Source organism: Musca domestica, unplaced genomic scaffold (assembly GCF_030504385.1).
Source record: "Musca domestica strain aabys unplaced genomic scaffold, Musca_domestica.polishedcontigs.V.1.1 2, whole genome shotgun sequence".
NCBI classification, from domain to species: Eukaryota; Metazoa; Arthropoda; class Insecta; order Diptera; family Muscidae; genus Musca; species Musca domestica.
In genome coordinates this window covers 12526208-12551842 of record NW_026712249.1, presented here as the reverse complement: position 1 = coordinate 12551842, position 25635 = coordinate 12526208, and the positions used below count along the sequence as shown (strand labels likewise).

Here is a 25635-nt window from a genome sequence, read left to right as displayed (position 1 = left end):
TGTAAGTTTTTGCACTTTTTTGAATTTCAATGGCTTTACCCCGAGCTCATTTTTCAATGTTTGGCGAATGAAAGATTGCGATATGTTCAGCTCATGAGCCATTTTTCGGCCACTGCAACGCGGGTTTCGATTAAGTCGCTTCATTACTTTTCGAACCGTTTCTGCTGATGTTGCTGTTTTCTTCCGTCCATTTCCTTGACGTCGGGCTACGCTACCAGTATCACAAAGACACAAATGATTTATTCACATTTAAATGCTGGAGTGCTCTAACGATAGCCACTTGTGGTTATGCTGGAGTTGTAAAGAAATCACACTATCACGCTTGAATTCCATCAGGAATAACTTTTTTTCTGGAAAATTCTCACTAAAATGCTTTTGTACGCTTGTAAACAATATAATGAGCTGTCACTGGAATAATTTTAACAGCTGTCGGACGAGTGGCTTAGAAATGACAGCAGGCTGAAGTTGGTTGCAGTTTTTTCATCTCAACATGCACATAATATAATATGCCCTCCATAACAATGATATTCGTGGCAATATATCAAATACAGCTCAGAAATACCATGATTGAAATGATTTAAAAATCGGTTCAGATATAGCTACAACTCAACATCATATCATGGACCCTATAGCAAAGGACTTTGGTACCTCTCATACAAATTCTTACCGCAGATTTAGTGGAAAACCATTTACAGGTTACATGTAATTTTATCCAAAGATTAGATTACAAAATTCTAAAATTTCCTTGCCTATCGCGCTAGTTCGGTGGAGCGGGCCTATAGACGAACATGTATCAAATTATTAAATGGTAAAAATCATCTTTGTCCATGTCTGCCCACCATTATCTTTTATTACATGTTCGATGGACATTTACATAAATAGTTTGTATGACAAGCGCCGCTGACAACGATTTGTCGGTGTGTTTTTTTGATAACCGGGGGAAAACAATCAAACATCAACCACAGGCGTTGACCACTGAAATTCATGTTAATCACCCAACAATCAACATTCATAATCACTTCTGATACCTCAAACTTTTGATAAGAAAGTTTCCCACTAACAACAACGATAGATGAGATGAGATATACAAACCACTAACAAAACATACCGACCGACCGACACATATCAATTAATTAACGCCCGAAAAAATTGGAAAGAAAAAGAACCAAGCAACGCATATCACTGAAAAAGAAAAACACAACAACAAAAACAAAAGACCAGAACTAAGGAATCTTTGATGAAAGAAAACAGGCCATGACCATCAAAACTGAAATCGAAATCACAGGTGTGACTAATTTTCAACAATCGCTCTCGTGGAATCAAATGAGACGGATAAAGATCTAATGACTTAATTTGCGGCCAAATAGCTGGAGGTTACTGTTGCTGTGGTGTTGATTATTGAATGCTCTGTCGGCTGTTTAATTTCCAAGATTTGTGTTGCTCGTAGCGGCTTCTTATTTTTGAAGTAGCCTTTGGCGGACAAAGAAGGTGTAACAAAATTTTGACTTATTTTGACAGTTATTACTAGAACTAAATATGGAATGGTCGTCGGTCAGCCCATCAATGGAATTATCATAATTTCAAATAATGGAATTGTATGGGCATGAAATCAATTTAAGAAAATTAAACAGATTTTTTATTCTAACAGATTTTCTATTTCAATTTTATCAAAGAAATACCGGAGGCTACTTTACAAAATTTGTCTGCTAATGAGAACAAATCATCTGCCATAAAATTAAGGTATTTGTGGTTAAATTCTTTTTATAGCAAGAGCTGTTGCCTTTAACGATTTAAAAGATTTTGGGAGAGTGGTGCACATCATTGCTCTCTAAGAAAATAGAATAAGTTCCAAACTTGGTACTTCGTAGTAAGTTTTTTGTTTTGTCAAACTTTGATCAACTTTAAAGATAGGCAATGTCGATTCTCTTTTTCGGGTATTTCTCCCACAGAGTCCACATTTTGAGAATCATTGAATCAAATATAAAGCGAATCCTGGACAATTTCTAGGTTTGCTCTAAGTACACTCTTTTTACACGGGCCTCCAACAGACCAAAAACGTGGATTTTTCAAGGAACTTCAAAGCAAAAAATCGTTGATTTTTAAAGTAGATTTTTCAAAGAAAAAACATGGATTTTTTACAAAGATTTTTCAAAGCAAAAAGTGTGGATTTTTTAAAGAATATTTTTCAAGGACCCAGAAACCAAAAAAATGTGGATTTTTAACATTATTTTTCAAGGACCAACAGAGCCAGAAACGTGGATTTTTTAAAAAATATTTTTCAAAGCAAAAAACGTGGATTTTTTAAAAAATATTTTTCAAAGCAAAAAACGTGGATTTTTTAAAAAAATATTTTTCAAAGCAAAAAACGTGGATTTTTTAAAAAATATTTTTCAAAGCAAAAAACGTGGATTTTTTAAAAAATATTTTTCAAAGCAAAAAACGTGCATTTTTTAAAAAAATATTTTTCAAAGCAAAAAACGTGGATTTTTTAAAAAAATATTTTTCAAAGCAAAAAACGTGGATTTTTTAAAAAATATTTTTCAAAGCAAAAAACGAGGATTTTTTAACAAATATTTTTCAAAGCAAAAAACGTGGATTTTTTAAAAAATATTTTTCAAAGCAAAAAACGTGGATTTTTTAAAAAATATTTTTCAAAGCAATAAACGTGGATTTTTTAAAAAATATTTTTCAAAGCAAAAAACGTGGATTTTTTAAAAAATATTTTTCAAAGCAAAAAACGTGGATTTTTTAAAAAATATTTTTCAAAGCAATAAACGTGGATTTTTTAAAAAATATTTTTCAAAACAAAAAACGTGGATTTTTTAAAAAATATTTTTCAAAGCAAAAAAACGTGGATTTTTTAAAAAATATTTTTCAAAGCAAAAAACGTGGATTTTTTAAAAAATATTTTTCAAAGCAAAAAAACGTGGATTTTTTAAAAAATTTTTTTCAAAGCAAAAAACGTGGATTTTTTAAAAAATATTTTTCAAAGCAAAAAACGTGGATTTTTTAAAAAATATTTTTCAAAGCAAAAAACGTGGATTTTTTAAAAAATATTTTTTAAAGCAAAAAACGTGGATTTTTTAAAAAAATATTTTTCAAAGCAAAAAAACGTAAATTTTTTAAAAAATATTTTTCAAAGCAAAAAAACGTAAATTTTTTAAAAAATATTTTTCAAAGCAAAAAACGTGGATTTTTTAAAAAAATATTTTTCAAAGCAAAAAAACGTAAATTTTTTAAAAAATATTTTTCAAAGCAAAAAAACGTAAATTTTTTAAAAAATATTTTTCAAAGCAAAAAACGTGGATTTTTTAAAAAATATTTTTCAAAGCAAAAAAACGTAAATTTTTTAAAAAATATTTTTCAAAGCAAAAAAACGTGGATTTTTTAAAAAATATTTTTCAAAGCAAAAAACGTGGATTTTTTAAAAAATATTTTTCAAAGCAAAAAACGTGGATTTTTTAAAAAATATTTTTCAAAGCAAAAAAACGTGGATTTTTTAAAAAATATTTTTCAAAGCAAAAAACGTGGATTTTTTAAAAAATATTTTTCAAAGCAAAAAACTTGGATTTTTTAAAGACTATTTTTCAAGGACCTTCAAAGCAAAAAACGTGGATTTTTTAAAGACTATTTTTCAAGGACCCTCAGAGCAAAAAACGTGGATTTTTTAAAGAATATTTTTCAAGAACCTTCAAAGCAAAAAACGTGAATTGTTTAAGGAATATTTTTTAAGGAACTTCAAAGCAAAAAACGTGGATTTTTGAAGAATATTTTCCAAGTACCTTTAAAGCCAAAAACGTGATTTTTTTAAAGAATATTTTTAAGCACTTTTGAAGCCAAAAACCTGGATTTTTAAAGAATATTTTTCAAGGAGTTAATGCCAAATACGTGTTTTTTTTTAAGAATATTTTTCAAGAACATTTAATGCCAAAAACGTGGATTTTTTAAAGAATAAAAAAAACGTGTATTTTTTAGGAAATATTTTTCAAGGACCTTCAAAGCAAAAAACGTGGATTTTTTAAAAAATATTTTTTTAAGGACCTTCAATGCAAAAAACATGGATTTTTCAAATAATACTTTTCAAGGACCTTCAAAGCAAAACACGTGGATTTTTTAACGAATATTTTCAAGGACATTTAATGCCAAAAACGTGGAAATTATTAAAGGTATCTTTGGACTAAATCTGTTTCAGAACATTTGGAGTCGATCTTATGTCAGTCCGTCTGTCTGCCTGACTGGCTGGCTGTACAAATTTGGTACATCCTAATCAAGCTTAGATCGAGTTCAGAGATGGACAACGTTGGGCCACTCCTTCTGGTACCTCCCCCACAAAAGACCGAACTGTTCAAAGAAAATTAATTACCTAATAGAGAGGTAATGATCATTCTATTTTATGCAAATTTTGTAATAACCAATATTTTTGTAAGTGCTAATGTCAGGTGCAAAATATCGGACCACACCATCATGTACATTCCCTACAAAGGGCCAAAATTTAGAATTGTCATAAAACTTGTAAAACACGAAATGAGCATCCTATTCCTTTCAAACTCGGCACATCTAAATATTTCTATCAACACAAGATCAGTAGTGAAAATGGCAAATATCGCCGCACTCTTTTTCGTAGCAACCCCACAAAGGTTCACATTTTTAAAGAACCAAACTATCATATAATACGAAATATGCATTCAATTCATTCTAAGCTTCACACATTCCAATATTTTCACTAACACAAGATCTGGTGTGTCCTTTTGTTACCTTCCCCACAAAGGGTTAACATTTTGGATAATTATATCTCTCATAACATGCGAAGAAAATCAGCAATTTTTATCAAACTTGGTTTATCTAAATATTTCTCTCAACCAAATATCTCATGTGAATATGGAATTTGTGGTCACAGAACTTCTGGTGCCTCTCTTACAATTGGTCTGAATTTTGAATAATTACAACCCCTGGTGAAACAAGTCAGCCATTTTTATCAAACTTCGTGTATGTCAATATTTCTGCTAATTATAGACCTAAAAGCTATTTTGGTCCACACCAATTTTTGACTAACAAATAAATAAGTGTTAGTGCCTGCCCAGCATGCACATCACATTTTTGTTAAAATCTACTCACAAATACCTAAATGTGTCCTTAAAATATATATCAAAACTAACCTTAAAGTCTTACTTTCAGGAACATAAAAACGTTGGCACAATCCCGAACCATTTCGTACGCCTTTTGAAGTGTCTATTTTGATATCTTATTTATTTTCGGATCGGATGTGCTACTAAGACGGATCTCTGAAGAATACCACAAATAATATTTGATAACTCAGACATTTAGTTTTCAAATAGCATGCAAAAATGTATATACTTTAAGAAACAAGATAGTTTTTCACAAGGCAAAAAATTTTGTAGGTGGTTATTTTTTGCTCAAAGTAAATTCATCTTCAAACGGCCACTTCGAAGAATTCCCTTTTATACAATGCAAAGGTTTAAAAAACATAGCATGTCACCGTCTTTTTAGGGCATATTTGCAATTAAATGTCATAAAATACCTTATTTTTAAATGTGGCCTTTTTAACCAACCAATATTTTCACCTTTTCACCACATGTATATTTTCCTAAGAACTAATGCACTAAATGTCCTAGAAAATGGAAACCAATGCAGTTTTTTAGAACAAGAATAACTCTTTTTTTATTGCTAACCCCTTAATTCCCTGTTAAAGGTTAGACTAGAATCGCGAGCGGCTACTAATTTTTTTTGTCTCTTTTTTTCATGTGAGAGAGTGGGAGTGACAGGAATGCTGAAAGTCATAAAGCCATTTTTTGGGTGATAGTCATAAAATATGCTGGGCGGTAGGACTTTCCGTTTAAATATAAGCCAATATTGAAGTCAATAAAAACGACGAAAAAACAGTGAGTTTTGCGAACCTCTTTTTAAACCATTCGAAGGTCAGAATAACAACAAATGGAGTAAATATTTACAAGTGATGTGCTACTCTCTTGCCTGCTTTTCTAAAAAGAGAGAGAGACCATAAAATAAATAGCAGGAAGGTAAGGAAATCGACTAAAGTTAATTATAAAAAATAACTAAAATAATAAGACCAAAATTGTGTCTGGGTTTGACTTAATGGCCAAGGTGTTTATTGACCTAATTATAACTCGAAATTAAGTCAAGGTCATAGTAGGGCCATAATTGCGGATTGACTTATGGTATTTGACTACTTGTTTATTGTTAAGGTTTTGTGGCTTATTCGTAAAAAAATCGAAAAATCGAATCGAATCGAAGTATTAACTGTAGAAATTGCAACAAATAATATCTAAATATTTTTATCCCTATTTTCGATTTTTGTGGCTTTTGAGAATTTTAGTTGCTCTTATGGACTTAAAGATCCTTATATTCCATCTATTAAGGCTATACATTTCTAACTTTTTTCTTCCTGTTTGAAAATTATATTAGAAAAGTTGTTAAATGCTCGAAATTCTTCCTTATGACCAAGGCATTTGTTGACCCAATTATAGATCGGAACTAGGTCAAGGTTACTTCATACCAGAATTTTCAATTTTGTGTGTTCAGTTTGTGGTTTTCTTGAATTAACACTAAATCTTACTTCAATTCGATTTGAAATATTTATGTAATCAACGCGCAAAAGAAATGGCTAAAGCTAGAATTTTGAATTTTGCACGAGGGCCAGTCTGGTACTGGGCCCCCGATAAGGCTGGGTTATTGAAAATTCGTATTAATAGGGTACGAAAATTACTAAAATGTACTTAAAATGTAATTCTTTGTATTGGACACACGGTATGAGCCAGAATTCTCTAATTTAGAAAAAGTGTTACTGATGGGGTGTAGAAGTTTTTGAAAATTCGAACTTTAAAGTTAGAGAAAGATGAAAATGTTTATAAGTGCGGTTGTAAGATTTAGAAGACTTTCCAAAAGAATTTTAGTTTTATATAATTCTTTGGTTCCTCTTCTATTGAGCTTACGATCTCGTCACTTGAGTAAAAAAAATGTTTTTTGTCATAGAAGTTATTTTTAAAATAACTTCTGGGGAGAATATCCCAGACAAAAACAAGGGAACTGATGAGGATTGGTGGCTCTTTCCGAAACCTAGGTATTCCCTGCCTTACCCCCTGGTAAACATTACCATCGTTCTCCACTAATAAACAAACGTTGTTTTTATAAAAACAACAATAAAGGGATAAGCCTGACCATTTTGCAACAACAGTTACGAAAAATTCTAAAATAGTACTATACTTCTAAAATGCTACCATTTGATATTTTGGGAACGGAAAGAGGCTGTAACTTAAAATTTGGTGCGATGTTGCAAAGTAAGATTGATATACGAAGGTGGTTTGGGAAATGTGACTCAAACGAACTAAAAGTGTGCGGACTATACTAAATGGTACTAAGTTTGGTTAAGGGCAAATAGATGAATCTGGAATTTTGAATTTTTTTATTGTGGTATCTGTTGTTGGGAGATTTGCAATAAAGATGGCTTTCGAAATGTTTACTACAAGTGCACGAAAAATACTAAATAGATAATGCTTGAAATCTGAAATTTCGTATTTTGGTCGCTATTTATGTGTAGCCTGGTCATATGGAGTTGATTTCGGAAGATTGTACTATAATTGTACGAAGAGCACTAAGTTGTGCTATATTTGGTATTGAGTGAAGAGATGCAGATAAAATTCTGAAATTTTAGCAAAGGTTTGGTATACGTCCTATTGTTGTATGATAAGTACTAAGTGGAAATAAATATGGTATTGGGTGGAATGGTCAAATTAAATATTGAGGTCTCTTTAGGTATCGGGAATTAATATATTGAGGTGGTTTTGGAAATGTGTGCTATAATTTTAAGAATTATACAAATTGGTACTAAATTTGGTATTGGGTGAAGGGATAGAGCAAGAATCCCGAAATTTGATATCGAGTTCTCTGTTGATATCTGGGATTGAGATATGGAGGTGATTTTGGAAATGTGTGCTATAATTGTAAGAATAGTATAATAAGTGGTACTAAATTTGGTATTAGGCGATGGAACAGAGCCGGAATCCTGAAATTTGATATAGATGTCACTGTTAAAGTCTGTGATTAAGATACCGAGGTGGTTTTGTATTAAGTGGTACTGAATTTTGTATTAAGTGAGGGGATAGAGCTAGAACCCCGAAATTTCATATTGAGGTTTCTGTTGGTATCTGGGATTGATGTATGGGGGTAGTTTTACATATATGTACTATAGTTTTACGAAAAGTACAAAATAATATTAAATTTAGTAATATGAATATGGTTGGAATCCTGAAATTTTATATAGATAACACTGTTGGTGTCTGTGATTGAGAGAAGGAGCTGATTTATATATGCGTACTATAATTGTACTAAAGTTTGTCCTGGGGAAATTAAAGAGCGGGGAATTTGATATCGTTGTCACTCTTCGTGTTTAAACTTGGGAGAAGAAGCCTGGTTTTGTGAATGCTTATTACAAATGTACTTCATTTGGCAATGGCTGAAATTACAGAGGTGATTTGTTGCAATTTGATATTAAAGAGGTTGAGGAATGGAGATTGTTTTGAAAATGCCTACTATAATTGTTCGAAAAGTGCCAAATGCTACAAAATTTGATTTGGGTGTAGGGATAGAGCTGGAATTCTGAAATTTGTTATGGAGGTCACAGTCTGCATATAGTTTTGAGAAAAGAAGGTGGATTTGGGAAGATTTTTGGAAAGTGCTAAGTGGTATTAAATTTGCCATTGAGTGAATGTATACAGCTTGAATATTAATATTTGATATTGAGGTCAGGATCTAGGATTTTTCCAATTTTTTATTATAAAAGGAAGTTGAAGCTGTTTTGACCAGAAAAAATGGAGATTGCGCAGGGTATCCTTTTCCGTAAACTTCGAAACAAAAGACTTTAAAGACTTTTTGTTTCAAAAATTAATAATTTTTGATTATCTTTTCGATAAGGGAATAACAGGTTATTACGATGCATGAAGTTAGAAATTTTGTCCAAGAAATAATGAAAATGTACAATTTCATTTTGAGTATAAAAATTAACAGGAACGAATTCAAAATTTTATGGTGGACTTTATATTGATTTTTCGCCGACAAAGTAGTGGGCACTTGCTAGTAATAATGTATAATACATTTACTCAATGCGTATCAATCAGGTCCGATTGCCATTCCCCTTCGATATGCAACTTTTGTATATCTTAGATGAAGAAATTAATTTTTTAATTAATTCGTCCATAAATATAGATTTGAAAAGTTTACGTTACTAGTCAAAATTTCCAATTCCAAGAATATGTATATTTCGAAAATTTCATAGAAAAATGAAAAGAGTTAAAAAGACCATGACAGCGTACTGTTTTTTTTTTTTTGACAATAATAAAAAAATATTTGTCAAGGATATTCACATTAACAATATTGTCAAGGATATAAAAATTACCACAAGGCCAGGTATTGGTTAAAACATGACATATGCACTAAATGTCCTAGAAAATGAAAACAAATGCAGTTTTTTAGAACACGGAATTTTTTTATTGCTAACCCTTTGACACACTAAGCCGTTGCAAAATACAAAACCTTTTTTTACCTGATTTTCCTTTTGGTCATGGAGGGCTCATAAAATCAAAAGGACACACTAGATGTCAGATTTCTGAAAACACATTTCCATGGAAATATAAGTCAAAACTAAAGTTAATTATAAAAAAGAATTAGAACAATAAGGTCAGTATTGTCTTGGATGGTAGAGGTTGACTTTATGGCCAATGTGTTTATTGACCTAATTTTGCCTCGAAATTAAGTCAAGGTTATAGCTCGGCCAGAATTGTGGTTTGACTTTTGTGGCAATGTTTTTTATTCAGGTCTTTCTTAAAATATCAAAATATTGATAATTAAATATTTATTTATTTTTTTTTTAATAAAAAAAAATATCCACGATATAATGAACAAAAATGCCAACGCTGTTTTGAAAATTATAAAAAATAATTTTTTTTAATACAAGATGAAAAGAGATGGATACGAAATTCGTATCTATAGTAAACTGCTACTGATCTATTAGTTCTTATTTATATTTGTGTCGGTCATGGTATGATCATTATTGATCATTTTAAGGCAAATTATGAATAGCATAGTAATCGGCACAAAACGGTGGAGAGAAAATATGCCCTAAGAACCGTTAGCCATTGTATTTTACTAACTTAAAAGAATTGGATTCTCTCCAAAGTTATTTTTATAGGATTTCAAGCCATTAATATCCTCCGATTAATTGTAATAATCTTTCAACAAAAAGTGAACTATTCATATCATATTCGACTTCTAATTGCACTCTAGAGAAAGACGCTGACATATTGGTTTTCCAAAATTAATTTTTATTTTATTATAGCCCATTTTGCAGGTACTTTTTATACACAACCTTCGTTTTTTTCATGTCACCTTTGAAAAAAAAAAAACAAAAATTAAAATAAAATGCCCTTGAAGTTTTAATGTCAAGATCTGTCCGCTTAAAAGAGGCTGGGTACATGAACTGAATGTCCTAAAAAGACAAAGAAATTCAGTTTTTTAGAACAAAACTAACTCTTTTTTACAACTCCTCATCTTGTTTCAAGGTTCATTGCTGCAGAAAAATTCCAAAAAATGTCTTAATCCTTTTTTGCGAGTTTTCTTAGAAGAAGGGTTATAAACCATCTGAAAAGGCAGTTGTCTTTAGCTCTTTTTTTTCTAAGTTCCCGTAAAGTCAAATTTGAAGGTATTTTTAAATTTTCTAGAATAATAAGGGCACGATTCTTTTTTTTTCAGGAGGTTTGACTTTATGGCCAAAACATTTATTGAACTAATTTTGTCAAAAAATTAAGTCAAGGTTATTCGTGGTTTGCCTTCTACAAATAAAGGTTTCAGATTCCTAAAAAAACAAGAAAAGGTTTTAATATACGTGCCACCATTAGCTGTGACTTTAATTGCATTACGTCAATGAACAATGTCATTTAATATAATAATATAATTTTATTTGCGGTCTATAGGTATAATGAAAGTTTAAAAAATCTGAGAGTATATCGCTGGAATTTCAAATCTCAAAAATTCAGTTTAAAGAAATAGACATTTTAGATTATTGATTGATTTCTGATATAAGTTGTATTATTTTTTAGTCTTTTCTGTCGGAGACATTCTGAAGCATAACCGAGTAAGTTTTTTTACTTTATTGTTTAAATGATCAACCCTTATTGTCTGAGGAAAATAAGTAGTATTGATTTTCTAATATCTTTAGGTGGATTTTTTTATAGAAATAAAAAAGCGTTTATATATCCTGCTCTTCATATGAAACCTAAAAATATTTTTTAAATAGTATTCTATTCTATGGCGTTTATGAACAGATAAGATGTTAGCAATTTTTGAAATTAGTATTTTTTGCTTAACCTTAAATTGTAAAAAAAATTAAAATTCCATATATCTCATATAAAACAAATGTGGTGACTCAGGGGCGAACAGTGACTCACTGATTCTCGAACACTACGTTAGTGCCCGATTTTCTTCAAACTTCGCATATCATATGAAGAAGTGATATGTAATTTCACTCCTTCTGATACATCTTCCATAAAGGGCCGGAATTTTTAATAATTTGGCTATTTATAAATCGCACATTGTAATATTTCTACTAACAATAGATGCAGTGCAAAGATGTGAAATTTAAGGTCCAATCTTGATGATACCTCCTCTAGTATCTTTATGACATCTCTTCTAGTATGCATAAATAAATTGTCTAAATTGATGTTTTTTTGGTATTAAATTACGAGGTGCCAAATATTGACCATAACGGATGCTCTTCATTAGTTAACGGATTTGGCCCAAATTTGGCAAGCGTAGCTTCTAAGGAACACACAACTTTTCATGACATATTTTCATATCTTCTGCTTTAGGCTGGGCTTGTAAAAACTGTTTTCGACCCTGGGTCGCTTTAGACAAAATCCGTTTAAGGACATTTGACATGCCCGCCTGTCGGTATAAATTTGATAAATATTTTTAATTCAACTTAAACGAAAGTTTAATTTTACAGAAAAAAATGAAAAGCTCAAATGAAGCAATAGCAGCACCCGCTATACTTTGAACTTGGCACTTCGTAGGATCGAAAATGGACAATATGGGTTCAACAATCCCTGCGTCTTCCATATAAAGGGCCCCTCAACCCTCAACGATATGGCTACGGAGGGTATATATCATTTGATATGGCCAAAACGTGTCTCATCGAAATAACGGTTTTAGATGCTAGGTACCTTTGTATCAAATCCGTTTCAGGACATTTGGATTCGATCTAGGGATGTCCGTTTGGCTGGTACACGCGATAACGCTCGAAGGGTGTGCTTGTAATATTATTGTCAAACTTAGATCGAGTTCGGAGATGGGTAAAATAGGTCCACTTCTTCTGGTATTTTATCTCTTATAATTTACGAAATAAGCACTCGATTCTATTCAAATTTCACACATCCCAATATTTTTACTTACACAGGATTTGGTGTGACGATTATAAATATCGGTCCACCTCTTCTGGTATCTTCTCCTCAAAGGCACACATTCCACAATGCTTATATCTCTTAAAATTTGCGAAACAAGTCAGCGATTCTTTTTGAGAAAACTTGGTATCCCTAATTCTGATTTGAATATAGAATTCATCGGCTCACTCCTTCTGTTACCTCCCCCACAAAAGGTTCATATTTTGACTTATTATCCGCATAAATTTGGAAATTAATGTTCAGATGTTCATCCCAATATTTTTCAGTATAAAATGAAGTGGAATAGTTCGGTCCACAATCTCTGATACCTCACACACATTTCCTAATTTTCCAAAAATTAATACATGTCTTATCTTAAAATAAATGAGGTAGTCGATATAGGCCAAATCTGGCACATTTATACCAGACTTAGTTCAGAAACGAATATCAAATATTTTGACTTCTGTTGTGATTATTAAAATTGTTTAACCTCTATGGTCAATATTGATCATTATTATAAAAAAATATAAACATTGCGAGACATGTGATAATTTTTAAAAAAGGTTACATGCATAGTAATAGCAGATATAGCCGAAATATTCGATTTTCATACTTCATTTAATACAGATAAAAAATATTGTTATAGACAAAGTTTTAAGAAAATCGAACGTTTATATCCAATTTTATACGAAGCCCTAAATTCCATATTCATCTCAGGTTTCTGGCTGAGCGCTGTTGGTGCTGGTGCTGTTTTCTTCTGTAAACTTCCTTTTAGCCGTATCAAATAATATATACCCTCTCTAGCCATATGAGAGGATATAAAAAACGGTATACATCTATCGGCAAAACCGACAGATACATTTCAACTTGTTTTCCAACCGTTCAATAACTTTGCTATTGTCCGCCCACTTCATAAATTTATAACAAGATAGGCTTTTTATTATTATGCTATATAAACCCTTAATATTGTAATTTCGACTAATTCAGAGATTTTATGCTGATATTATATTTTGTGAATTTTCAGGGGCCGTCCTACCCTGCCAAATTTAAATTTTACAAACATATTATTGGCATGATGTAAACTCGATAGTCTCCAATATATGAAGTAAGTAAATCCAAAGACTATTATTCTTTTGTTAAACGTATGTTTTTCCAAATTGGTTTTTTTCAAGTAGTATATACCTTGTTCCCGGAAACATAGTGAAAATTTTATACAAAATGTAATATCCTAAATTACTGCATGTGACTTTTTGGCCAAAGTCAAAAGTCATTGTCATTTGTAAAAATGAAAAATCAGTTATTTTCTTAGAAATATTTTTTTAGAACAATTGGATCGTTTTTTAACCCTATTAACAGAGTTTACCCTAATTAAGCGAAACTACGGGCAAAAAAACTCATAAAACATGGTGGTAGCAGAATTACCTGTATACAAAGGACAATGGACAATTTCTTGGCTACAATTAAACAAACTGAAACATTTTTTAACTCTTTCGCGACTTTAAAATTATTCCTAGAACAAGGATATGTCTCCTTTTTTAGTTGAACTAAAAATCCAGAAACTCTAAATATTCAAAAAAAGATTTCACATTTTTTACAATGCGTTACAAATGTTTCAGCCGAATTCCAACAATGAAGAATAGGAATATCTTTAAAAAAAATACAAAAAAAACTCATCTCTAAGGCCATCATAAAGGCAATTGTCCCGACAGTGGCCACGAATGTCGATCGTCGTTTTCCAAGGAATAAGCAATACTTTGACACAGTCCACCGAATAATCCTTTTCTACCCCTTTTTTCTTGATCTATTTTTTATGAAGCCGTTTAGGTAAAAAAACTCATTGTCCTTTGCACACTCACACACAAACACACAACTCTAATTTGCCACATCATCTGTTTCCAGGATATAACCCGTTAACACAGTTTTCACTTCGTCTTCACTTAGTTTCATTTAAAAAACAATTGCAAATTGTATTTGTAGGTCACCCAAAAGGGCCATAAAAATCGAGCCCACACGAATAGCAGCAGAATGAAGGGGTTAAAAAACCGGAGATGACTTTCATGTTTTACCAAAACTACCAAAATCATAAAACAATAAAATTGTAAAAAAAAAACACAAACGTACAACAAAACTGTTAAAGGGGTGCGAGCCAGACCTTGAATGGGTTAAATGATGGCTAACGTCGCTTTATGACCGTCTCGGCAGACACGGGATATGATCTGCAAAATTAAAGAACAATTATAGATTTGTAAAACAGAATCTGTTTGCTTTCGTTTTGTTGTTTTAAAAACCAATCGCTTGTCCATATTTTTAAGAATTTTGAATTTTTAACTCTTTTTTTAGAATATGTTTCCAAGAACTTGCCAATACTTACAATTTAACATATGTATGCTACGGAAATTTTACTGAGTTGGTCTTCTAACGAAAAATGCGAAAACTGATAATTTTAAGGAAAAAACTCATTTTGACTTTAAAGGGTTGACTTTGAAACCAAAGATTTTTATTGAACTAATTTCGTTTGGAAATTAAGTCAAGGCCAAACAATAATTTTGGTTTAACTTTTTTGGCCAGAAAAATACTTCTGTGCGACTGATGTATACCCTCAGCCACTGATCGTTTATTTGATTATACATTTTGACTTACGTTATGATTATTTAAACTGTTGACCCTTTATGGGGAGTGTTCCATAGTAGGGGGCCAATATTGTCCATTTCGTATCGGACCTAAATAAATATGATGTAAATATTGCGACGTGCCAGGTTTGGGCTTTATTGCTTATTACCTTCACATTACATGAGATTTGTGATAATTTTTAAACCAGTAAAAAAAGTCCTAAAGTCGAGTGGGGCCGACTTTATGATATGACGAAGTTATATATGGGAGCTATATCCAAATCTGAACCGATCTCGATAAAATTAAGCAAAGGTGTTTCTGAGCTGCATTTGATATATTTCCCCAAATATTGTTGTTACAGAGTGCATATTACGGTTACGGAGGACAAAAATAACAAATCGGATGAACAATATATATGGGAGCTATAGCTATATCTGAACCGATATCGATCAAATTTGGCATACTTAAGGCTTAATTTGGTTGTGTATGCAAAATTTCATTCTATTCGGGGTGATATTACACGTTTGGTGCTCAATAAAAGGCCAATCGGACGAAGATATATATGGGAGCTGTATCTAAATTTTTACCGATTATCTCCAATTTAAATAGGGTTCGTCCTTGGGCCAAACAAATGTTGTTTGCAAAATTTCATCTCAATCGCATAATAAATGCGACCTGTATTTTGTTCACAAGAATACATGGACAGACGGACGGACGGACTGACATGCATAAATCAACTCAGAAAGTGATTCTATGGAAATTCTCAAAAGTGACTATGTGTCTATCTAGCTTCCTTCTCCATGTTGCAAACAAATGCACAAAGACATAATACCCTTACCACTCTGTGGTGTAGGGTATAAAAATGTCAGATATAGTCGACCGAAGTATTCCATTTCCATGGCGATGATTCATCTAATACAGATAAAAATATTGGTATGGGCAAAATTTGCAAAAAATTGAACATTTTTGTCCAATTTTATGCTAAATTATAAGTTCTATATTAATCTCTGGTTTCTGATTGAGAGAAATATGTACATATAGCAAGTTGTAAGGAAGCGCTGACTTTGTTATGCAAGTTATGATCATATACGAGTATTGAAAATTGTGACCCTTTGTGGATGAGGTACCAGATATACAGGGTGAAATGAAAAAACTGCAACCAACTTCAGACTGCTGTCATTTCTAAGTCACTCGTTCGACAGGTGTTGAAATGATTCCAATGACAGCTCATTATGTTGTTTACAAGCGTACAAAAGCATTTTGGTGAGAATTTTCCAGAAAAAAGTTATTCGTGATGGAATTCAAGCGATTCAAGTGATTTCTTTATATTTGGCTGGAAAACCACAAGTGGCTATCGTTAGAGCACTCCAGGATTGAAATGTGAATAAATCTTTTGTGTCTCGTACCATCGCTCGTTACCCTGATACTGGTAGCGTAGCCCGATGTCGAAGAAACGGTTCGAAAAGTAAAGAAGCGACTTGATCGAAATCCGTGAGCTGAACATAGTCCATTATGCAAATATTGAAAATTGAGTTCGGGGTAAAGCCATTGAAATTCCAAAAAGTGCAAGAACTTGCACCGCAACGGAAAGAAAATGGACTCAAAAGAGCTAAAAAGTAGCTTCGCTTGGCCGAAAGTGGTGAACTGCCGAATTTGGTTTTCTCCGCTCCGATGAGAAAACATTTGTTGTCCAGCCGTTTGTAAACAAAAGAATTATCGTGTTTACTTGCCAAAGAGGTCAGCTGAAAATGTGCACCTTCGGTTGGCCACCAGAACTCAAGCGCCGGCCATGGTTGCTATCCGCTCCTATTAATCGCCCGTGGCATCAGAATAAATGCCGAATATTATCGCGAAAATATTCTGGAGGGTGTATTAAAGCCTTGGGCACGTAAACATTTTGGCCGCAGACCTTGGACATTCCAAAAGGACTCAGCACCATCGCACTCAGCACGCGCCACCTAAGAATGCTTACAAAATGAGGTTCCTCGCTTCATTTCCAGCGTACAATGGCCACCAAAATCTCCGGATACCAATCCGCTTCGCCGGGAATGGGCCAAAATACCGGTGAGCAACATTCGGGCAGCGTGTGACGGTTTCATTGGCCGTTTGAAGGCCATAATTCGTGCCAAAGATGACCAATTTGAACAAATCTAAACTTATTCTTAAATTTGATGCTATTTCCGACATTTTTTGCTTTCATTCAATAAATTAAAAAATTGTAAAAATTATGGTGTTTGACTTCGTGGCAGTTTTTTTTATCTCACCCTGTATATATATGATATTTTGAATAGAAAACATTGATAGCTTTGACCCAATAATCCCAATACTTCATTATATTTATAACTATATATATTATATTCAAAAATGTATTATAACCTATATAGTCCACTAATAACCAACATATAATTCGAGGGTTCCTGAAAATGATCCCAACTTTCTCCCTCATATCAACTGGACGTAGCCCTCGGATACCGTTTAGTGGGATCGGCAAAAATTGATAAACACCGTTAATTCCATACCAATCCTCGTTATTTAAAATGGATTTCTGGATTAGGGATCATGCTGTAAAAAATTTAAGGTTTTGCGAGGAATTTACAAAAAAGAGAAGGTCAATGTTATTAAGTTTTAAATCGACCTAAACTTGGTTAAAAGCATTGAATTGTTTATTAAATTATAAACGGTGAAAAAAATCTCCGATGTCCCTTAAATTTGGCACATTCCAATTTTTATATTATATCTTGATTTACTGTGAAGGTGCTCTACTCCTTTGGCTACCTGTCTTAAACAGACAAAAATTTTCAAAAATAACTGTGTACAAAGTTCTCATCCATATGTAATCGTAATTATTGACATATATTTCCTTTAAGAAAATTTAATATATAGTAACATCCCCATTTATTTTTATACACAGAAGTCAAGTCGCGTATTAATCAACATTAAATTTTAAGTCAATTTCTGGTGGCATTTGTACAAAAACATTAAACCAAGTATTGGAATATTCAGCCTGTTAAAATTGAAAAATAATTTTTTAGCTACCATCAAGTACACCTTTTCCCCAAACTTAAAATTCTTTGAATCCATGCCATTGGGTTAAAACGAAAACCAAGCAGTCTTACAAAAAACTAAGTTTGTTGTTCATTTCATGGACATTTAGTTCAAACATATTTAAGGAATAATAAACCTTAATGCCTTCTACATAGTTTAGAAGGAACCTCAGTCCTTTACACTCAGGTACTGTTATTTTTTGTAAAAAAGGATTTTATTACTTTATGATCAGTTTAAAAAAATATTTTGGAATATTCCGGTCATTTCCTACAAGGGCGTGAACTAAATGTCCTAGTAAACGAAACGAAAGCAGTTTTTTAGGCTAACTCTTTACTTTCGACCCTTTGCCTACGTGTTTTATGACGGTCAATAATATTCATATTTTTTATAGCATTTTTCATTTTGTAGGTAGGTTCACGGTTTCCTAGAAATATACTGGGAACCTAGATTTTCCGCGGAAACTAAAGTCAACCTTGCAGTTAATTATAAAAAATAAGTAAAACAATAAGTGCAGATGTCTTTTTAAATATCAGGTTTGACTTTCTGGCCAACGAAAATTATTGAACCAATTTTGAAGAAAAATTAAGTCAAGGTCGGAAGTGCTTGGTTTTGTGGTTTGACTTGACATCCTTCCAAGATGTTTCTCATAACCAAAAGTCATACCAATTGTTTTTGTAATTAACAGGACTACTTATAGATAGGCCTTCCAGGTCTCCAATAGGCAATGGAAGACCTCCATGTCATTTATAGACCATAGAAGACCCTAAGGTCTTCTATACAGGGTGAGATAAAAAACTGCCACAAAGTCAAAGGCTATAATTTTTACATTTCTTTTTTAAATTTTATTGAATGAAAGCAAAAAAACCATAACCATGGCCCAAACCACCACCATGGCGCTCGAGTTCTGGTGGCCAACCGAAGGCGCACATTTTCAGCTGACCTCTTTGGCAAGTAAACACGATCATTTTGTTTGTTTACAAACTGTGGCTTAGAAATGACACCAGTCTGAAGGTGTTTGCAGTTTTTTCATCTCACCCTGTAGACCCCAACGTCTTCTATAGGACCTTAAGGTCTTCTATAGAACCACAAGGTCTTCTATAGGCAATAGAAGACCTGAAGCTCTTCTATAGCCAAGAGAAGACCTGAAGCTCTTCTATAGCCAAGAGAAGACCTAAAGCTCTTCTATAGCCAAGAGAAGACCTGAAGCTCTTCTATAGGCAATAGAAGACCTGAAGCTCTTCTATAGCCAAGAGAAGACCTGAAGCTCTTCTATAGCCAAGAGAAGACCTGAAGCTCTTCCATAGCCAAGAGAAGACCTCAAGCTCTTCCATAGCCAAGAGAAGACCTCAAGCTCTTCCTTAGCCAAGAGAAGACCTCCAGGTCTTCCATAGCCAAGAGAAGACCTCCAGGTCTTCCATAGCCAAGAGAAGACCTCCAGGTCTTCCATAGCCAAGAGAAGACCTCCAGGTCTTCCATAGCCAAGAGAAGACCTCCAGGTCTTCCATAGCCAAGAGAAGACCTCCAGGTCTTCTATAGCCAAGAGAAGACCTCAAGCTCTTCTATAGCCAAGAGAAGACCTCAAGCTCTTCTATAGCCAAGAGAAGACCTCAAGCTCTTCTATAGCCAAGAGAAGACCTCAAGCACTTCTATAGCCAAGAGAAGACCTCAAGCTCTTCTATAGCCAAGAGAAGACCTCAAGCACTTCTATAGCCAAGAGAAGACCTCAAGCTCTTCCATAGCCAAGAGAAGACCTCCAGCGCTTCCATAGCTAATAGAAGATCTCCAGCTCTTCCATAGCCAAGAGAAGTGCTCAAGCTCTTCTATAGCCAAGAGAAGACCTTAAGCTATTCTATAGCCAAGAGAAGACCTCAAGCTCTTCTATAGCCAAGAGAAGACCTCAAGCTCTTCTATAGCCAAGAGAAGACCTCAAGCTCTTCTATAGCCAAGAGAAGACCTCAAGCTCGTCTATAGCCAAGAGAAGACCTCAAGCTCTTCCATAGCCAATAAAAGACCTCAAGCTCTTCTGTCGACAATAGCATTGCCTACAATTCAGTACTCATATTTTTCCTCTTTATTAGAAATATCCTTAAAACACAATCGAATAAATTATATTTCTGCCAAAATGTGTTGTTGTCATGCAACGTTGTTTAAACAAACTTTAAGGTCAACCATAATGTACAGTGACCAAGTGTCCAAGCATTTATCCAAGTACCCACACATTTGGTCAATTAATGTGGCCAAATCATGAGGGCAACTGACTGCTGGCCTGAAGTATCGGTAGGCATTTGGGTTGTTATTGCTGCTTTAGATAAAGCCAGAAAATCTTCCTTAAGTCCCAAGTTTGTTTGTGGTAACAAAGTTCTTCATAGACAGGCATAGATGCATGTAATGCTCTCCGGTACCCTCCGGCTACGGCATAGTTTATTTTGCATTAAGGGCCAGTGATTCTTCTTTTTTTTTTTTTTGCCTCGGCTAGCCAAAGCAATTTCCAAAGGCATATCAATTGAGTTTTCAGTTTGAATGCACATCACAGCAGAATGCAGGATGTTAAGGAAGTTTCGACCGAAACCGATAAGCACACAGAAATGTGTGTGGCACCACAACAGACGAAGCCGACGAACCGACCATACAAACAAACAAACCGAAGCAAAAAGTTTTTCTTAATTTAAGGCTTTATTAGGATGTTGATGCACTTTGACTCCTGGTCTTGGGTGCACTCAATGTGTTCTTGTTTTCATGGCTGAGATTTTTTTTGGGAAACCTGGGGGGTTTGATACGGAAAGGATAAATTCCCAAGATTTCCTCGTGTTTACTAGAGGCAATAGTAGGAAACATTCACATTTGCATTCAGCAACATCCTGACAATATGCATTTTGCGGATGTGTTTTTGTGGCCAATTTTTGGCATTTTAGGCTTGGCCAAGTGAACAACAACAACTACAGCTGTTGCAAGCACACCACTAGGGTAAGAAAGTTGGTCAAATCTTGTGAAAATTTGTTTTGTTTTTTGGATTGCATCATTTGAATTGCATTCGTTTCGATCAGGTCTTCCGATGTGTTTTGCTGTTTTTTTTGCTTCCTGGTCCAAAGACCGCATACAAATTGTAAATGAATTGTTTCACTTTAACACACACACACGCTCACATGATTTGGTGTTAAACACTTAAAGCAACTTGTTTTCACAATGTTTTCATTTGTAAAAAAAATGTACTTTTGGTCTGTCTGAATGAGGGAAGCAGGTTGTGATTTATGTTGGAGAGAAGTTTTGGAAAATAACTTAAAACAGTGTTTGGAAAAAAATCGAAAATCGAAAGAGGTCTTCTATATGTGTTTGTAATACTTCGAAAAGCTTAGAGATTTTTTCAATAGAAAAACTCCGTCGGGTGTTTGTTTAAAGATGGAATACATTCCATAACTCTTTTATAGCTGGAAGTTTTTGTAGGGTTATTTCTTTTAAAAATAGAGGTCTTTACTCTATATAAGGTCTTCTAGAGTTCTCCTATAGATGGAAGACTTTTCGGGGTAAGACAATCATTTCCTTTTTTTTGCTATTGGAAAGCCTTCAGAGGTGTTCTATAAAATGAGGTTTTTGTAGACATCATTATAAGTGAAGGACCTTTCAGAGACCTTACAGGGTGAGATAAAAAAGTGCAACAAAGTCAAAAGCCATAATTTTAACATTTTTTTAACTTTATTGACTGAAAGCAAAATATGTCGGAAATAGCATCAAATTTTAGAATTAGTTTAGATTTGGTCGAATCGGTCACCTTTGGCACGAATTATGGCCTTCAAACGGCCAATGTTGCTCTGCGGCATTTTGGCCCATTCCCGGGGAAGCGCTTGCTTGAGGTGATCAACACTTTGTTATTTTTTAGTGCCAACCTTGCTTTTCAAAATACTCCAGATACAATAGTCCTACTGATTGGTATACGGAGATTTTGGTGGCCATTGTGCCCTGGAAATGAAGCGAGAACCTCATTTTGTTATCATTCTTGGGTGGCGCGTGCTGAGTGCGATGGTGCTGAGTCCTGTTGGAATGTCCAAGGTCTGTGGCCAAAATGTTTGCGTGCCCTCCAGAATATTTTCGCGATAATATTCGGCATTTATTCTATCGGTCGATTAATACGAGCGACCATCGGCTGTTATGGCGGCCCACACCATCACCATGGCCGGTGCTTGTGTTCTGGTGGCCAACCAGCAGTCAGACAGCGGTCTGAAGTTGGTTGTATATCAGTTACTTTCAGGTATTTCAATTACCTTCTAGGGCTCTATGAAAGATAGGAGGACCTATGGTAGATTTTTCAGAGGCTTTCTATACATAGGAATCCTTGGAGAGAACAGGAGACAAGGAGTAGACTTTTTAAAAATGTTTTTTGTAATAGAAAAATATCTAGAGTTCTTTATGAATAAAAGGCTGTATATAGATAAAATACGTTGTAGGGCCTTTGAAAGATAGAAGAGACCTATACGATATTTTACAACTCTCCTCTAGTAAAAATTCTGCGATTTTTTTTTAATTTTTTCCAGAGGTAGGTAATCCACATTATGGCCCTTCCAAAATGCTTTCCCAAAAAAAAGATTTTTTTAAATATTAAGCTCTTTTAGATAGCCGGCCTTCTTCCCAGCTTATGGGTCTTATCCTCTAGGTATGTCCAACGCCGCATACACAAAGTAACGTTTGTGCCCGGGTTTCGGGCACCAGGGTGCGTCCCCTAGGAAAAAAATACTTCCCCGGAATCAGGGTACCAGTACCTACCTCTGGACAAAATCCAAAAAAATCCGAGAGTTTTTACTAAGCTAGAGTTAAGCCAAACTATGGTTTCCCTGATCTTCTAAATCTAGACGACCTTTTAAAGATCTTTAGATGAAACAGAAAAGCTAATATGAATAAAGAACTTTTCTCATGGTTTCTATAAATGAAAGACGTTCCAAGGGGCTTCTTTAAATGAAAGACCAACCACAGATATGGAAGACCTTCTTATTTTTTATAGAAAGGCGACCTTCTAGAGGCCTTCATTGGAAAGAAGTTTTTCCAGATGTCTTCTACTAACGGAAGATATTGTAGAGCTCTTCTGTAGACAGAAGACCATATCGAGGTATTCCACTTTCTAGCGATTTTATGTAGAAGGATGCTTTCTAGACAAAAGTCCTTCGTTTGGGCGTTTATATGTTCTGGATGTCGCCTATAGATAACAGATTTTCTCCGGGCTATCAAAAAATATATGGCTTTTTTGATGTCTTTTAGAGGTGATTTAACTGCATGAGGGCATTCTTAGATGTAGGTAAGAAGACGTCTTTGGACGACTTTTTCAATGCCTTTTAAAGTTAGAAGTCTTTCTTTTTAAATTATAATACATTGTTAGATATTCTACAGCAAGTAGATCTTCTCCGCGCCTTGAATAGGTATATCTTTCCATGTTTTCCATTGGTAAAAAATCTTCTTAAGATCTTTTATTCATAAAATTTTAAGAACTTTTTCAAAGTGGGTTCCTTTTAAGGTCTTCTTTGGATAGGTGATTTTTTATGAGTCTTCGTGCAAGGTAGATAATCGGATACTATGACATAGAGACGTCAGGTTGTTGACAATTGATGCTTGGGTTGTACATATATCGAATAAGTTATGGGGAATCGCACTCCGGTTACAGACGATTTGATGGTGATCAGAAACTCTGATGGATGTTCTTCGGATGTTGAGAAGTTGAAGATAATAGGGATTTTAGATGTTGGTTTTCGGATTGTAGACGATATCCGGATGTTGATGCCATTTGGGAACTTTGATGAGTGGACGTCGGATGTTTAACACTGAGGGTAATCAGGAATGTATCCCATCCCCACTAAATCTTAGGTTGGTGGAAATATGCTTTTAATTACCGTCATGGTTTTTATACCCTACACCACAAGGTGGTCAGGGTATTATGTCTTTGTGCATTTGTTTGAAACGAGATAGACCCATAGTTCCTTTTGATGATCTGCATAGAATCACTTTCTGAGTTGATCTGTCCATGTATTCTTGTGAACAAAATGCATTTATTATCCGATTGAAATGAAATTTTGCATACAACATTTGTTTGGCCCAAGGACGAACCCTATTGAAATTGGAGATAATCGGTAAAAATTTAGATATAGCTCCCATATATATCTTCGTCCGATTTGCCTTTTATTGTGCACCGAACGTGTAATATCAGCCCGAATAGTATGGAATTTTGCACATACAACCAGATTAGGCCTGAAAATAAGTATGCTAAATTTGATCGAAGTCGGTTCAGATATAGCTATAGCTCCCATATATATTGTTCATCCGATTTGTTATTTTTGTCCTCCGCAGCCGTAATATGCACTCTGTAACAACAATATTTGGGGAAATATATGAAATGCAGCTCAGAAATACCTTTGCTAAATTTTATCGAGATCGGTTCAGATTTGGACATAGCTCCCATATATAACTTCGTCCGATTTATCATTTATTGTGCACCAAACGTCTAATATATGTCCAAATGGGATGGAATTTGGCACATACGACCGAATTTAGTCTAGAAGGTAGTATGCCAAATTTGGTGAAGATCGGTTCAGATATAGTTATAGCTCCCATATATATTGTTCATCCGATTTATTGTATTTGTTACCCACAGCCGTAATATGCACTCCGTAACAACGATATTCAGGGAAATATATCAACTACAGCTCAGAAATATCTTTGCCAAATTTTATCGAGATCGGTTCCAATTTGAATAAAGCTCCCACATATATTTTTATCCGATTTCAAATTAATTTCGCACCTAATGGGCAATACAAGTCCGAATATAAAAGATACAAATGCTTCGGCATATTTAGTCTTTTGAACTTTAAATTATAATTATAATCATAGTGCGTATGATTGAATTCTCCCATAAAAACTTTTAATTGTTATGCGGAGCTCTACTAAATTAGGAAAAATGGTGTAGGGTATAATAAAGTCGGCCCGCCCGGCTTTAAGACTTTCTTTACTGTTTTTTTTTTTAATTATGATCTATTTAGGGGATGTACCAAAAGGAGTTGTTCGGCCTATTGATTCTTCATATCAGATCTAGTGTTGATAAAGATATTGAGATGTGCGAAATTTGAAGAAAATCGGACTCTTATTTCACATTTTATAAGAGTAAATAATTATTCAAAATTATGACCCTTTGTAGAGGAGGTACTTGATGGGGTGGGCCGATATTGTTCCTGATCTAGCACTGATGCAAATATAAAGAATTTTTTAAGTTGAAGCAAAATCAGATGCAAAATCTATGAAGTAATTTTATGGGGGAAGTACCAGAAGGAATGTGCTGATATTGCCCATCTCCGAAGTCGATCTAAGTTTGACAATATTATGAGGATGCACCAAGTTTGGAACAAATCGGATACTACCTTAGAAAGCTATTGTATACTCCAGCCAGTCAGACTGACGGATGGACACCCTAGATCGACTCCAAATGTCCTGAAACGGATTTGGTCCAAAGAGACCTAGGAGAACAAACTGACTTCTCATGTAT

At 33.9% G+C, this 25635-nt stretch overlaps 1 long non-coding RNA gene across 3 annotated transcripts in view; it reads left to right on the top strand.

The window, feature by feature from the left end:
- The window catches only part of LOC131802189 (uncharacterized), a 335178-nt gene that overhangs the window by 210756 nt on the left and 98787 nt on the right, over nucleotides 1-25635 (top strand). For 2 of the 3 annotated variants that reach the window (XR_009342078.1, XR_009342077.1), the window contains exon 4: nucleotides 13492-13573. The exons of the other annotated variant lie outside the window; for it this stretch is intronic. This is a non-coding gene — a long non-coding RNA (uncharacterized LOC131802189). Of the gene's footprint in view, nucleotides 1-13491; nucleotides 13574-25635 lie in introns of those variants that run through there. 3 annotated transcript variants of the gene reach the window in all.